Below are 14,820 nucleotides of genomic sequence, written 5' to 3' on the forward strand. Positions count from 1 at the left end.
GGGGTCAACCTCAGGAATGGCTAGATGTAGGCCCTCGAATTATGCTGCTCAGCATATACATTCTCTCTCTCTCTCTCTCTCTCTCTCTCTCTCTCTCTCTCTCTCTCTCTCCCTCCTCTCCTCTCCTCTCCTCCCCTGCCCCCACATACACAGAGACAGAGAGAGGAGAGAGTCACCTCACAGTGTGGCTTCTTGTTTTGCTTTTGGGTTCTTTTCTGACACAGTGTCACCATGGAACTCTGACTGAATTGGAACTTGCTACCAGGCTGCCCTCAAACTTTCAGAGTTCTGCCTGCTCTGCTTACTGAGTGCTGGGACTCACACATGGCCATCACCACAGTGGGCATGACCCCTTGAGTGATTTTTTTCCAAAGGCAGACTGGCCCCAGCAAGTTCCCAGCTTATGAGTTTGGTCATGTTGGGGCATATTTGTCCATTTCTGTTCACAGTTTAGGAGGAAAGCCAGTTAGCTTGGTGGGAGCTATAAGCCCAGTGCTTGACCTGTGGCTAGTGGCTAGGGTTGTTAGCCAGGTATTAGCTCCTCTTTCTTGGGAAAGGAGAATCTACTTTTCAGAGAGCTGGTCTTGGAAAAATGGGGGGCGGGGTGAGGATGTGATCAGGGAAAGTAGCTGATGCCACCAACAGCTGCCTTCAATCCTGAATTCCATGCCCATTCCTCTAGGCATTGGGGAGAAAGTGTGGGGAGTCAGAGGGATGTAGATTTATTGGATTTCTAGAGACTGGATGTCCATGGGAAAGGCTGAAGTCTCCGTGGGCTCTGATCTTTCCTTGGGACCATCTTTGAGGACTGTGAAGACAACCATAACACTTATCATGAACACTTCTTTACACTCAGTTAAAACAGCACAGCTCAAACATATCATGGATGGGCTCCTGGCCATTGAAATGGGCTGATAGGCATGTTTTGAGGATGACAGAGACAATTAGTTCTGTGGTCTTTATGGCTTTCCTTGTGGCTGCTTATATTATGTTAATTTGGGTTCCCAAAATTGTGTGGACCAGGAATCCACACATAAGACAATGAGGGACCCTGCCGTTGTTCTGATTGGTAAATAAAGTTGTCAACAGCCAATGGATGGTCAAGGCAGACAGAGGAGGGACATTTAGGATTCCTGGGTGAGGGACTGAGAGGGAGAGGAGGGAGGTCCACCATTCCAGGAGGAGTGGAAGGAAAGGAGACTCCATGCTTGAGAAGGTGCAGGACACAGAACATAGCTGCCATATAGGAGCCAGGGAGAGAGGCCCCAGAGGTTGCCCGACTGAGCCCAGGGCAGCAAAGATGGAGTATAGAATATAGAATATAGAATATAGAATATAGAATATAGAATATAGAATATAGAATATAGAATATAGAATATAGAATATAGAATATACTAAGTAGTAACTTAGGAATATGGGAGGGAGATGGATTAGCCACGTGGAGGTTAGGAAGTGGCCCATTGGGCTGTTTTAGGCAGATCAAAATATAAAGGCTCTCTCTCTCTCTCTCTCTCTCTCTCTCTCTCTCTCTCTCTCTTTCTGTGTGTGTGTGTGTTTCATCTGGGAACTCACAACATTGGGGCAGGTAGCAAGGATCGAGCTGCCACAGGGTTCAATTTGAGAATTTAGTTGGGACTACAACAGCCCCTTGTATCCATTTTAACCCTTTTCTTTCTTCTTCTCCTCTTCCTCCTCCTTTCCTCCCAACCCCCCCCCCCACTCTCTTTTCTTCTTCTGAGATAGGACCTCATGTAGCATAGGGTTTTGAATTCTCTTTGTAGCCAAGGATGATCTTGCTTTTTTTCTCAAGGACAGAATGACAAACTTTATTAGAAATGTCTCTTGCTTGTAGGTCACAATCACATTAAAGTGTAGGCTGCGCTGCTGGCTCCGTATCCTACTCTGCGGCGATTTCCACTTAAAACCGAGTCTGGGTGGAGGGTATCTGGAACATACGAAAGATGTCAAATGATGGTGCTGGCAGCAGTGGCAGCAGCAGCGGCAACGGCAACATTCTGTAAGAGGTCTCGATTGGGTCCTGCAGAGACTGTTACACTTTGCCGTCCCAAGGCCACCCCATGGACCTTGAATTTCTGATCCTCCTGTCTCCACTTCCCAGGTGATGGCGCTTATCAGCATGCAAGTCTTACTCCTCTTCCCTCAGGCTGTCCAGAATCTGTTGATATTCGTTACTTAGTCACTGCGTTATCCTCAACAGGAGGCGCCGTGACACAAAATTAGTAAAATTAGAGGCTGGCGAGATAAATGGCTCAGTGGTTACATGGCTGCTCTTCCTGAGGACCCAAGCTCAGTTCTGAGCACCAACATGGCAGCTCACAACTGTCTGTAACTTCATTTGCAGAGCATCTGGCACCCTCACACAGACATACATGCAGGCAAAATATCAATGCACATAAAAATAAACATTTAAGGGGCTGGGGATTTAGCTCAGTGGTAGAGCGCTTACCTAGGAAGCGCAAGGCCCTGGGTTCGGTCCCCAGCTCCGAAAAAAAAAAAAAAACCTCAAAAAACGTAGAAAATAATAGCTATAATAAAAAACTATAAATAAATAGCGTGCAGCAGGGGGTGCTGTAGAGAAGCCCTAGTAGATCAAGGACAAACTGCTGCAGTTCTGAACCTAGACCAGGGCAGGCTCACCATCTCACCAGGTGTCTCAAGCCCCTCTGGCCAGCTGTCTGGCCATCGACTGGGCTCAGGCTGGACCATGGTTCCCTCACAGACACATGCCACAAACGAAGAGCCCCAGATTCAGCAATCTCCCTGAACTCCCTGCCAACAGGCAGAACAAGTTCAGGGGGTCCAGCTGCATTCCTGGCTCTGCCTGGGTCACAGGAAGCAAAGTGCTGGGGTCAGATGCAGCTTATGGCTCAAGGGGTCACACAGGAGCATCGAGGGTCCCACTACAGGTGGCTTCAATAGCTCAAATTATTCTCTCATTCTCCTAAGAAAAATGTAGTTATGTCTCCAGGGAAGTCATTAGCAAAAACGAAGTAAAAAACAGAACCATAGAGTGGCGTCGTGAAATGGACTTCACATCATACATGCCATGGTGCTGTAGGAGGCTGGAGTCTCAGTCACGCTCTTGCTCAGAGGCCCATGGTCTATCTTAGGCTGTCCTCCACTGTGGTTATATTTGGACCTGAAGTTCTATGTGGGTCCCAGGTACTCACATTACCCTTCCACTTTCTAACAACAGGACAAGCCCTTCCAGAGAAGCTCAGTTCTCTACTGCATGCCCACCATTTGTGTGTCCACACCAACCCCAGCCCCGGGCATAGCCCACCATGGGACCAGAAAGAGCCAGGCCCCAAGAGGCAGCCAAACTAGAAGAAAGGAGCCCCTAAAGGAGAGTGCCAGGCACGTCACCTGTACCCAGGATCTGCTGTCCTGAAAACCCTGGGCAGACCCTCGCTACCCACTGGGCACTGCTGTGGGACAGGGGTGCAGACCATCTTTACCCACCCCGTTCCCTGCTGGAAGACATAGGATGTGAGGTTGTCCCTGCATCAGAACTCCCTTCTGTTGGTCCTATGCAAAGTAGACACCCAGGTCTTTGTGTTTGTGATGGTTTGAAGGTGAAGTGACCCCCACTACCACCACCATGAAGACATACAAAGGCTCCTGGTTTTGAACAATTGGTCCCAGCTGGTGCTGCTTTGGAAGGCTGTGGAACCTTAGGAGGTAGAGCCTGGCTGGATGGAGTGGATAACCCAGGTCCACTTCCTGTCCACCTTCTGCTTTCAGAGGCAACATGACCAATGGCCTATATCCCTGCTGCCACACCTTCCTGACATGGTAGACTATACAACCTTTAAACTGTAAGCCAAGGGAAACTCCCTATAAATCTGGTTCAATGGTCTATAACCCCAGACCTCGGAGGTAGAGGCAGGAAAATCAGGAACTCAGGGTTAGAGAGTTCAAGGCCAGCTTGTGTTACATGAGATCTTGTCAAAGAAAGAGGAGGGGAAGAAGAGAAGGAAGAGAAAATTAATAATTCTTTTTAAAAAAGATTTATTTATTATATTTATTATATAGAAGTACACTGTAGCTGTCTTCAGACACACCAGAAGAGGGCATCAGATCTCATTACAGATGGTTATGAGCCACCATGTGGTTGCTGGGATTTGAACTCAGGACCTCTGGAAGAGCAGTCAATGCTCTTAACCACTGAGCCATCTCTCCAGCCTCGAAAATTAATAATTCTTTTTTTTCCTTTTCTTTTTTTTCGGAGCTGGGGACTGAACCCAGGGCCTTTTGCTTGCTAGGCAAACACTCTACCACTGAGCTAAATCCCCAACCCCCGAAAATTAATAATTCTTAAGTTGCTTCTTGTCAGGCATTTGGTCACAGCCATGAATAAAAAAGGGTAACCAATATAATGTTCCCTTATCATAAGGACAGGAATCTGGGTTTGGGAACAGTGGGGAGCTGACCCCTATAGCTGTGTTCTGTGGGTGTTCTGCCTGCACAGAACAGATGGTGAAAAGAAAGGGCTGCATTTTCAGGAATTTTACAAACTGCTCCACTGCGTCAGGAGCCTGAAATCCATTCTGGTGCAGTGTTTACACCGCGGAGGAGGACTCATGGCTCAGGGTCCTTTCCCTGCCTTAGAGCGACCACTCATCATTGAGCATGAGCAACCTTTGGCCTTACAGGAATGACTTCTTCCCAGGGGAGAATGAGTGACAGGGATGAGAGACGATGGGACCTAGCTGTGTGGCACTGAAAGTGTTCCCCACTGGAAAGCAGGGTGAAGTTCTACTTATAAATATGCGGAAATGGCCAGACGGAGCCTCTCTACATCCGTTCCCTTTTCTTTTGAATCTGACAATAATACTTATACAGGAGAGTTCAGAAAGGAATGTAGGCGGCAACAGAGCGTGGAAGCTGAGAGCAAGCCTTCAAAGCCGGACAGCTAGAGTCCAAGCCGCCAGGCTCTCCGGGTTCCATGGTGGGTGGAGCCGGCCAGTTGAATGGTGGTGTGCACCTGGGTAAGCTTGTCCGCAACTCTCTCAAGGGTCCTAATTTTTATTTCTTTCTCCCTCTCCCTCTCCCTCTCCCCCTCCGTCTTCCCGCCACGCTCTCTGTGCGAGTGCTCGGTAGGGTATTTGGAAGCATTGAATATCCATACACAGTCTCTTATTTTCCCATTGCTGTGATAAGCACCTGTCAAAACAAGGGAGAAAGGATGTGTTTCAGCTAACAGCCACAGTCCGCCACTCGGGAAGTCAAGTGGCAGGAGCCCGAGTTGTGTGGTGTTCGCACACCCATGGGGGCTAGGAGGCAGAAAGTGATGACTGCCTGTGCCCAGCTCCCTCCTTCCGGTCCGGGATCCCAACCTAGGGAATGGCAACTTCTACAGTGGCCAGGTTTTCTCTCAGTGCACCTAAACAGGATAACGCTCCCCAAGATACACCCAGAGGCGCAGCCCCCAGGTGATTTTTGTTCTCACCAAGTTGGCAATTGAGATTAACCCATACACATAGTATTCGAGCTTCCCCACCCTTGCGCCCCGGATATAAACAAAGACACAAACAAGAGATTGGCCTGACAAGGAAATAAAGAGAAAAATAGATGGAACCTGTCACAATTCCCATCTCTCGCCTTCCCATCCTTCTGCCTTCAGTATCCCCATTTCTGTCTCTTTTCTCTCTCCTTGCCTGGCTAATTAATTCAACCTCCTAACACTTCCCAGACCAGACAGAAGAGCTCCTGACACCATCTCCCACACCCTTCAAGTCCTGCGTCTCCTCCCGAATTTTCCAATCTGTTCTCAAGTTTTCCTTCAGGGGAGAGCCTCAAAAAAATTTTTTTAAAAAAGATTAGAATCATCAAGGTCTAATGTATACTCTAAAAGGGCTTATTTTAAATGCTCAGGTTTCATTTCAATAAATGTGTACAAGATGTAAAACATCACCTCTTTTGAGACAGGGTCTTGTTTAGCGCAGACTGTGTAGCCCGAGGATAACTGTGCATTTCTAACCCTCCTACCCCTAAGGTTTTATTACACTTTATTTATCTTACATGTGCACACACCAGTAGAGGTCAGAGGACAACTTGCAGTTCTCTTCTTCCACCACGTGGGGTCCAGGATTGAATTTAGGTCACCAGCCTTGGTCCTAAGCATCCTTCCCCAGGGAGCTGTCCTTCAGGCTTCCGTCTGAGATTACAGGCATGTGACAGCATACCAGGTTTTATTTGGTGCAGGAGAACGAATTCCGGGCCTTCGGGACAAGCCTCTCACCCTGCCTCCCACAACACTGGTTCCATCTGAAGTTTCCTCTTATCCTTTCTAGTCAAGTTCTTGCCTCCTCTCTGATACTTGGGAATCAGTCATCCACTTTCTCCAAGCTTTTATAAAATAGCACACAGGTGGAATCACATAGTAAGTGTTCTTTGGGTCCAGTAGCCTTTGAGATGTGTCTCTTTGTGTCTGGAGCTCAGTCATCTGTGTGGCTGAGCAAGCCCTCTGTCTTACAGACACAGCTCACTTGTTTGTCCGTTTACCCATTGGTAAGCATTTAGGTTTCTCTCAGTTTGGGTTACTATGAGTTAATGCTAGGCTGCTATGACTACTTGTAATCAGGTCTTTGTACAGACACACTGTTGCTTTCCTGGTGTGGCACAATAGGGAAGTTTAACTTGATAAAAAGACATTAGCAAGCTATTTTACCCCTGAGCTATGTCAGGGTCATTCCCACCAATAATGTGTTTTTGATTTAGAAAAAGTCGACCTGGGCATGGCAAAAGAGGCCTTTAATCCCAGAACTCAGGATCTGGAGCAGATGATCAAGAATTTGAGGTCATCGGCTACATTGTATGTTTGAGGCAAGCCTGAGTTATGCGGCAAGACCTGGAATCAAAAATTTAGAATGAGCAAATAGGAGAAAATGAGAAAATAGGAGGCAATGGTTCAGTTCGAAAAGTGTTTGCCACGCAAGCATGAAGATCTGCATTCACACCGAACCTACATAAAAAGCCCAGTGTCTCATAATCCCAGGTTAGGGAAGAGGAGGCAGGAGGATACCTGGAATGGCTCTGGCCAGGCATCTTAGCTTAATTGATGAGCTCCAGGTCCCAGCAACAGACTGAATAAAAAATCTCAGTAACAATGCCTGAGTTTGGCTTCTGCCCTGGGTACATACGTAAAAAAGACACGCGCTGCCCCATCCCAACACATTAAGTAAATAAAAGCCATTCTAACCTGGGCGTGGCACGCTTAACCTCAGCTCTTGGGAAGCTGAAGGAGGTGGGTCTCTGAGTTTCAGGCTGGCCTGGTCTACATAGTGAGACCCTGTCTCAACAGACAGACAGACAGACAGACAGACAAATGAAAACTTAGCTAATCTAGTGATTATGCAGCGTTATCTTGTTGCTGTTCCTGGTGAGTGACTCCTGGGGTTTATTTTTGTATATTTATTCAACTTAAGTCTATTTTCTTTGGCAAACTACCCTCTCACCTTTGCAGGTTTGTAGGGGTTGGGATGCTGAAGGGGTGTTGAAATAGAATCTATGTAGTGCGGGTTGGCCTTGAACTCTTGACCCTCCTGCCTCAGGTTCCCTAGTGCTGGGAGTTTGTACCATTACACCTGACATCTTGTTTTGACCATTTTAAAAAGTGTGTTGTTTCTCTTATGATTGGCTGGCGAGAGTCCTGTGTATAATCTTCATATACGTATTTGGATTTCCACATAGTTACTATTTATAATAATAACACTCTAAACAAGTTACAGCCCACTAAAAGAAAACTTAATGGTTTATGAGAGACGTCTCAGCAGAGTCCTTACTGCTCTTGTAGAGGCCCTGATTCCAGTACCAAGCACCCACATTGGGTGGGTCACAGCCATCTGCAACTCCAGCTCCAGGGGATCACCACATCCTCCTCTGGACGTTGTGGGGACCACACGCATACATATGCAAACCTACACACATTTCCATGTATTTAAAATTTAAATCTTTATAACGGTACTCATCTGTTTTATGACTTGATGAGATACTTTATAGTTATCTAATGATATTAAAATGTAAAGTCAGTATAAAAACTGCCCTTGATAAAATGTCAAGCAGAAAATAAAAAGTAATATGATACCAAGAGACTGTGACAATAAGCTTGGGGACTCGTTCCAAATACCACAGCAACGCCATCTGCCGGCTGAGGTTACAGCTGGAGCTTAAATTATATATGTTTTCCAAGGTGTTTAAGAAGTGTGTTTTAGGGGGAAAATGTCACAAAGAAGTGAATGGTGCCTACAATCCCAACATAGGGGAGACAGAGGCAGGTGGGTCTCCACAGCAGCCAGAGTTGCATAGTGAGACCCAGTCTCAAGAAAACAAAACACAGGGTTGGGGATTTAGCTCAGTGGTAGAGCGCTTGCCTAGCAAGCGCAAGGCCCTGGGTTCGGTCCCCAGCTCCGGGGGTTGGGTGGGGCAGGGAGGTGAGGGGGTGGGAGGTGAGGAGGTGGGGGGTGGGAGGGAGGGGAAGAAAAAAAAAGAAAACAAAACACTGGGCTGGAGAGATGGCTCAGGGATTACGAACTCTGGGTGCTCTTCCAGAGGTACTGAGTTCAATTCCCAGCAACCACATGGTGGCTCACAACCATCTGTAATGAGATCTGATGCCCTCTTCTGGTGTGTGGAGGACTGCTACAGTGTATTCATGTAAATAAAATAGATATTTAAAAAAAGAAAAAGAAAAAGAAAACAAAAAGGGCTGGGGATGTAGCTCAACTGGTAAAGCATTTGTGTAGCAAGCAGGAGGTCCTGAGTTCAACCCCCAGCCTCTCAGAAACAGGAGATGAAATGCTTACAATCCTAACACTAGTGAATGAGAGGCAGGGCGATCAGAAGATCAAGGTCATATTCCCAGCAAGTTTGGAACAGCCTGGGACCTCAGAAAACCTGTTTTTCTTTCCTTTCCCCTCCTTTCCCATTCTCTCCTTCTCCCCCACTTCCTTCCTTCCTTCCTTCTTCCTTTTTTTTCTAAGAGGGTTTCTCTGTGTAGCCCTGGATGTCCTAGAACTCACTCTGTATGCAAACCAGGCTTGCCTTAAACTCAGAAATTCACCTGCCTCTGCATCGAGTGCTGGGATTAAAGCCATGTGCACCAAGTCTGGCAGGAACCTGCTTTTAAGAGAGTGGGGGTGGGGGGTGAGGGAGAGAGAGAGAAGAGAGAGGGGGTAGGGAGAAAGGGAGGTAGGAAGACAGACAGACTGGCTGACAGACAGACAGAAAGGCGGGCAGAGTTCAGCACTATATTACAAGCTTGCCTGGATGTTGCCATGGTTTTTAATGCTGTTTCACAGTAAAGTTGGTTAATTACATAACAGACCACCTCCAAAGCTTTGAGCCATGGTTCCAGCACTGCCTTAAACTGGGGCAGGTTCACAAAACTCTGAAGTGCTAGTCCCAAGGTTGCAGTGTCCCTTTCTGGGGAGCTGCTTCACAGGTATGCACTCACGTATGCTGGAGCCCTGGTTCTAAGCTCAGTGACCTGAGAAGATCATCTTAACCAGGCTCCTACCTGGGAGGAGAGTCTGTGTGCCTCTGTGGATAGTATGTGACAGAGAACATGGGCTCAGGGTGAAGGGAGAGCCAAGGCCAAGAAGAAAGGGGACAGCAAGAGGTGCAAGAACAGAGTCTGATCAAACAGCAGATTTTGAGTAAGTTAAGTGTGTAGGTACATTTTAGACGCATATAGCTTTATCCTATAAAAGCATTTATGTTTTTGTTTCTTATTCTAAAGTAATTCTTGAGGATCCCCGATGACTAATGAGAGAGCACAGTTACCACTGGGCTAGGTGAGAGAGAGGGATTTAAGTCCACAAAGATAGTAGCTCACACAAAGAGGATTCCTATAGCACTGGGTGGGTGGTCATTGGCCACTGTGAGAGGTGTCCTTGGAGCTGCCCGTTGTTACTTAAGGCAAACATACTACACTGTGAGTTGATGAATGGACAGTGAACACGGGAAACATCTGGGTTATTATTTAGGCTCTAATAGATAACTTTGTAAAAGTCTAATATTCAAATTCCTGCTCTACCACCCCTGGGTCCACACCTGAAGGAGTCCACATAAGCACAGCACACATAGCTCCCGACCCATGACTATTGATTCACTATTCACAATGCCAAGATGTGGAACCAGTCAGGGGTCCATCAATGGATGATGATGGACAGAGAAAAATGTGTCATAAACACAAGAGTGGGTAGTAGTCAGCTGTAAGGATTGAGATTGCGCCATCTGTAGGATCTGCAGGAAAACGCACAAAACCGAGACAACCACACTAAGCAAACTACATGTGGTACATTTTCTCTCACGTGGAGTCTAGATTTAAAATGAAAAATCAGGGGGTGTGTAAGATGTTAGAAGATAAAGTTGCTTGCAGCACAAGTCTGGAGGTCTGAGTCCAATCCCAGAAACCCACATAAAGATGAAGGGGGAGAACTGACTATAAAGCTGTCTTCTGGACCCTCACACAAACTCACACTGGTACCAATAATAAAAACGTGGGGCTGGAGAGATGGCTCAGCGGTTAAGAGCACTGACTGCTCTTCCAGAGGTCCTGAGTTCAAATCCCAGCAACCACATGGTGGCTCACAACCATCTATAATGAGATCTGATGCCCTCTTCTGGTGTGTCTGAAGACAGCTACAGTGTACTCATAATAAATAAATAAATCTTTCTAAAAAGAAAAGTTCAAACAGGAGGCTGAGGCAGAAGTGCCATTGAGTTCAGGGCCAGTCTGGGTCACATAGTGAGTCCTGGTCCAGCCTAGACACTCTAAAACATAAACAATAAAGAGACACATACTGAAAACAGATAAACTGAGGAGGCCCGTGGCCTTCCTCAAATATTTCAGGGTGGGAAGGAAGCTTGGTGAGGAACCCCTGGGCAGCCTCTCTACTTCTCATGCATTTTTGCTTATATATATTCATATTGTTGATTTTCAACAATAAAAGTAAAAAAGCCACCAGGCAGCGGTGGCTTACCCCTTTAATCCCAGAACTCGGGAAGCAGAGGCAGCTGAATCTCTGAGTTCCAGGACAGCCAGGACCACACAGAGAAAGCCTGTCTCAAAAAACCAACCGACCAACAAACAAACGAGTAAAAAAACCTATATACAAAGCAGAAAGTTAAACACAAAACAAGTATTACACCAGCATAGTGAACACAGGATGCAAAAGGGCTAGTGGTTCAGCTCAGTGATCAGACCTGGGCTACACCCCAGCACTGCAGTGTGTGTGTGTGTGGGGGGGGGGGGGTTGTTACATAACAATCACAAGAGAAAGACAGCTCAGGAACCGTGTGGGAGGACACCAGCAGTGGAGATGACCAGCCTCATACAGCAAAGGGAGTGGGGTGAGAAGCCTGTCATTCCCACAGCTGGGGCTGCCTGGCTTGTGAAGAACCCTCCTCTCCACTCCCAGTTCACACCCTTCCCTGCCCCGGAGCTAGCTCAGGTTGTTTAATCCCTCCCTGGGCGTGGGGGCGGGACATCAGCCCTCCCAGGGTGGTCTGCTGTTCCCTCTGTAGTTTCCTTCTAGTCCTCCCCACCATCCCGGAAGAGCATAAGAGTCATCGGACCTCCACACTCACGATCCCCGTTCCACACTCTCATTACACCATTTCAATGACTTCCTTTTTCTCTCTCATCTCCCAAAATAGCAAATCACATTGCTTGCCCAGATTTTCCACCTGAGTTTGTTTTTCAGTTCTGAGAGAAATCAGCTCAGCTGCGGACTGCTGTCTCAGCATCAAATGAATGGCGGTATTTAACGCTGGGACACTCAGCAGTACCGCCCTCTGGCCGCGCAGCCACCATCCTGTCAGTTTTCGCTGTGTGACAGGGAGGCAGGTGGCTCAAAACTCGAGGATGGTAAGAGCCGGGGTGTGCTTGAGTGTTTGCACTACATATGTCCCCTGAAATTTGGTGTGTGTTTATAACCATTGCAGAACAAAGTCAAGCTTACAAAGACTGGCTGGGGACTTAGTCTGTTTAGCAGTCATGGCAGAGAGATCACAGACAGGGCTATTTGTAAACTCAGATGTTTACTGTTCACAGTCCTGGCCCAAGATCAAGGCATGGACACACTGTGGGTGTGGTGAGCACTGAGGATTCACTCTGCTTCCTAGAGTACCTTGGAGTACCAGCTGGAGCACCAGTGCTCCTCCTGCCTTTTTTTTTTTTTAAAGATTTATTTATTTATTATATATAAGTACATTGTAGCTGTCTTCAGACACACCAGAAGAGGGCACTAGATCTCATTACAGATGGTTGTGAGGCACCATGTGGTTGCCTGAATTTGAACTCAGGACCTCTGGAAGAGCAGTCAGTGCTCCTAACCACTGAGCCATCTCTCCAGCACCCTCTCCTCCCTTTCTTACAAGGGCACACTGATCTGCTATTACTCACCCCTTCACTCTGGCTCCTAATCACTGCCTGGAGCCCCCCAACTTCACACTTGCCATTGGGGATTAGCTTTCCACCTGAGACACAAACATCAGATCACTGCAAGGGTAGAGAGTTTCCCAGGAGAAGTGGGTGTCTGGGAAGTGGGACTGCAAGCCACATGAACCAGGGGTGTCAATGGAAACATCACAGCTCAGCCTCAGGAGGCTGCTGCCCGGTTTAATGCACAACTGTTGCAATTAGGAAATTCTTAATTTTTTTTTTTGTTTTTTTTTTTCTTTTCAAACAGGATCTGATGTAGCCCAGGCTGGTCATGAATTGGTTATAGCTTTAAAAAATTATTTATGTATATGAATGTTTTGCCTGTGTGTGTGTGTGTGTATGTATGTATGTATGTGTGTGTGTGTGTGTGTGTATGTATGTATGTATGTATATATACCAGCTGTGTGCCTGGAGCCCAAGGAAACAAAAAGAGGGTATCAGACCCTCTGGAACTCAAGTTACAGACAGTTGTGAACACCACAAGGGTGCTGGAATCCAATGTAGGTCCTCTGAAAGAGCCACGAGTATTCCTAACTGCTGAGCCATCTCTCCAGACCTTTTAATTGTACTTCCACCCTCTGACCTCTATGTACTAAGGTTTAGGATTCAGGTTTATGCCACCACTCCTAGACTCTGGGGCTTTTGTCAAAGTGGTGTGATACTTGGGAGGCAGAAGCAGAAGGATCTTTGTGAGTTCAAGGATAGCTTAGTTTAAGTGAGTTTTAGCCAGAGTCAGAGTGAGGCCCTAACACAAAGAAAGAATCTAAGGGTTAGAGAGATGGCTTGGTGGTAAAAAGTGTTCTTCTATAGGAGAACCCGAGTTCAATTCCCAGCACCCACATTGCAGCTTGTAACTGTCTGTAACTACAGTTTCAGGGGGTCCAACACCCTCACACAGACACACATGCAGGCAAAGCACTGATGCACATGAAATATAAATAAATAAATAATAGATAAAGGAAGGAAGGAAGGAAATTTAGGGATTTAGGGCCTCGTGAATGCTAGGTAAGTGAGCTCACCACCATCCTGAAATTCTTCATTTTAAAGGGATCATGCCAGGTACAGTGTTATACCTGTACTCTCGGCACCATGGAAGCAGAGGCAGGAGGATTGCTGTGAGTTTTGAAGCCAAAAACAAGAGGGAAAAAGAAAAAAAGGAAACGGGGAAGGGAGGGAGGATAAAGGAAAAAGAGAGAGGAAGGAAAGGAGAGGGAGGGAAAGAGGAAGGAGGGGAAGGAAAAAAGAAGGAAGAAATCTCTAAGAGTCTCACTGAACTGTTTGATCCCACTGCTGCCCTTCATTGAACCCAAGCCCAGTTGTGTCAGGACCCACCCTCCAGGGCTGGTCTCCCAGATGCTGATGCAACCACTTACTCAGCTGTTTGTGCTGGCTTCATTTCCTTCCTCTTCTGTCACCAGGGATTGTGGCCAGGATGTAGGCGGCACAGGGAAGATACAGGCAGGGTGCTGGAGTCACTAAGGGCTGAACCACGGTGCATGGCCTTACAGAGCCTCTCTTTCCACCTGGGATGCATGTTACTGCTTGCTCCAAACATATGCCCCCCTTCTCACTCGTGGGTGGTGGATGGAAGCCTCCTCAGCCTCCTCGAGAGCCTCCTGTGTCCAGCTGCCTCCTCCTTACAGTGCTCCCTTCCGAAGCCCTCAGGACACATAGAAGGGCGCCCTTCCAAGAACGTTGCCCACTGTTTTCCTGAGCTTCTCTGGAGCATTACAAAAGCACAAAGGCTCGGAAGGAGGGGTGTGCCCATGGTCCAGGGGAACCGGGAACACTGCAGGGTACGTGCTGTTCCCAGAAATTTAGCTACCTCGAGTGAGGATGCCGATGGTTTAGAGAAGAGTCGGCTTAGCATGAGGCAATTGCCAAGCTTTGTTTTTGCAGAGCTCAAAAACTGTGAGCTTTTCTGGGTGGGGGAGGGGCAGCAGACATAAGCACCTGCTCCAAAATAGGTCACCAACCACAGAACAAAGCTGATTCCCGCCAAGGTTCAGCCAGGAGAACCAGTGGATATATTCGGTGTACTTCCTGAGCATGAGTGAGAGGTTACTTACAGGAGCCTGGGTGAGCCCAGAGCAGCTGCACCAAACAAACAAAACAACCCAAAAAACAAAATCAAAACAAACAAACCCCAAACCTCACCCCAGCCTGGACAACAACTTCCCTGAGGCTGTATAGCTAAGTGCCCTCTTCATTAGCCTTCCACACTTTGCTATGCCTCTGAGGCCACAAGGCCATATGCAATTAAGGCACCATTACTTGTGGTTTGTCTGGGAGGTTTGGGGAGGAGTAACTGTAATCTCAGGTAGGGATCAAAGATGTCCCTCTTTCTA

General features: G+C 47.2%; 1 long non-coding RNA gene and 1 other non-coding gene across 2 annotated transcripts; both read right to left on the reverse strand.

Annotated features, from left to right (window-relative positions):
* Positions 1–1,797: 1,797 nt before the first annotated feature.
* On the reverse strand, positions 1,798–14,166 carry LOC134486606 (uncharacterized). The gene is made up of 2 exons (XR_015686771.1): positions 13,846–14,166; positions 1,798–1,945 (listed from the first exon to the last, which is right to left on the reverse strand). It is a non-coding gene; the product is annotated as an uncharacterized LOC134486606 (long non-coding RNA).
* Positions 4,245–4,326, reverse strand: Trnaa-agc (transfer RNA alanine (anticodon AGC)). Its single transcript has one exon. It is a non-coding gene; the product is annotated as a tRNA-Ala (tRNA).
* Positions 14,167–14,820: the final 654 nt, after the last annotated feature.

The sequence above is a fragment of the Rattus norvegicus genome, chromosome 4, assembly GCF_021556685.1.
Source record: "Rattus norvegicus strain SHRSP/BbbUtx chromosome 4, alternate assembly SHRSP_T2T, whole genome shotgun sequence".
NCBI classification, from domain to species: Eukaryota; Metazoa; Chordata; class Mammalia; order Rodentia; family Muridae; genus Rattus; species Rattus norvegicus.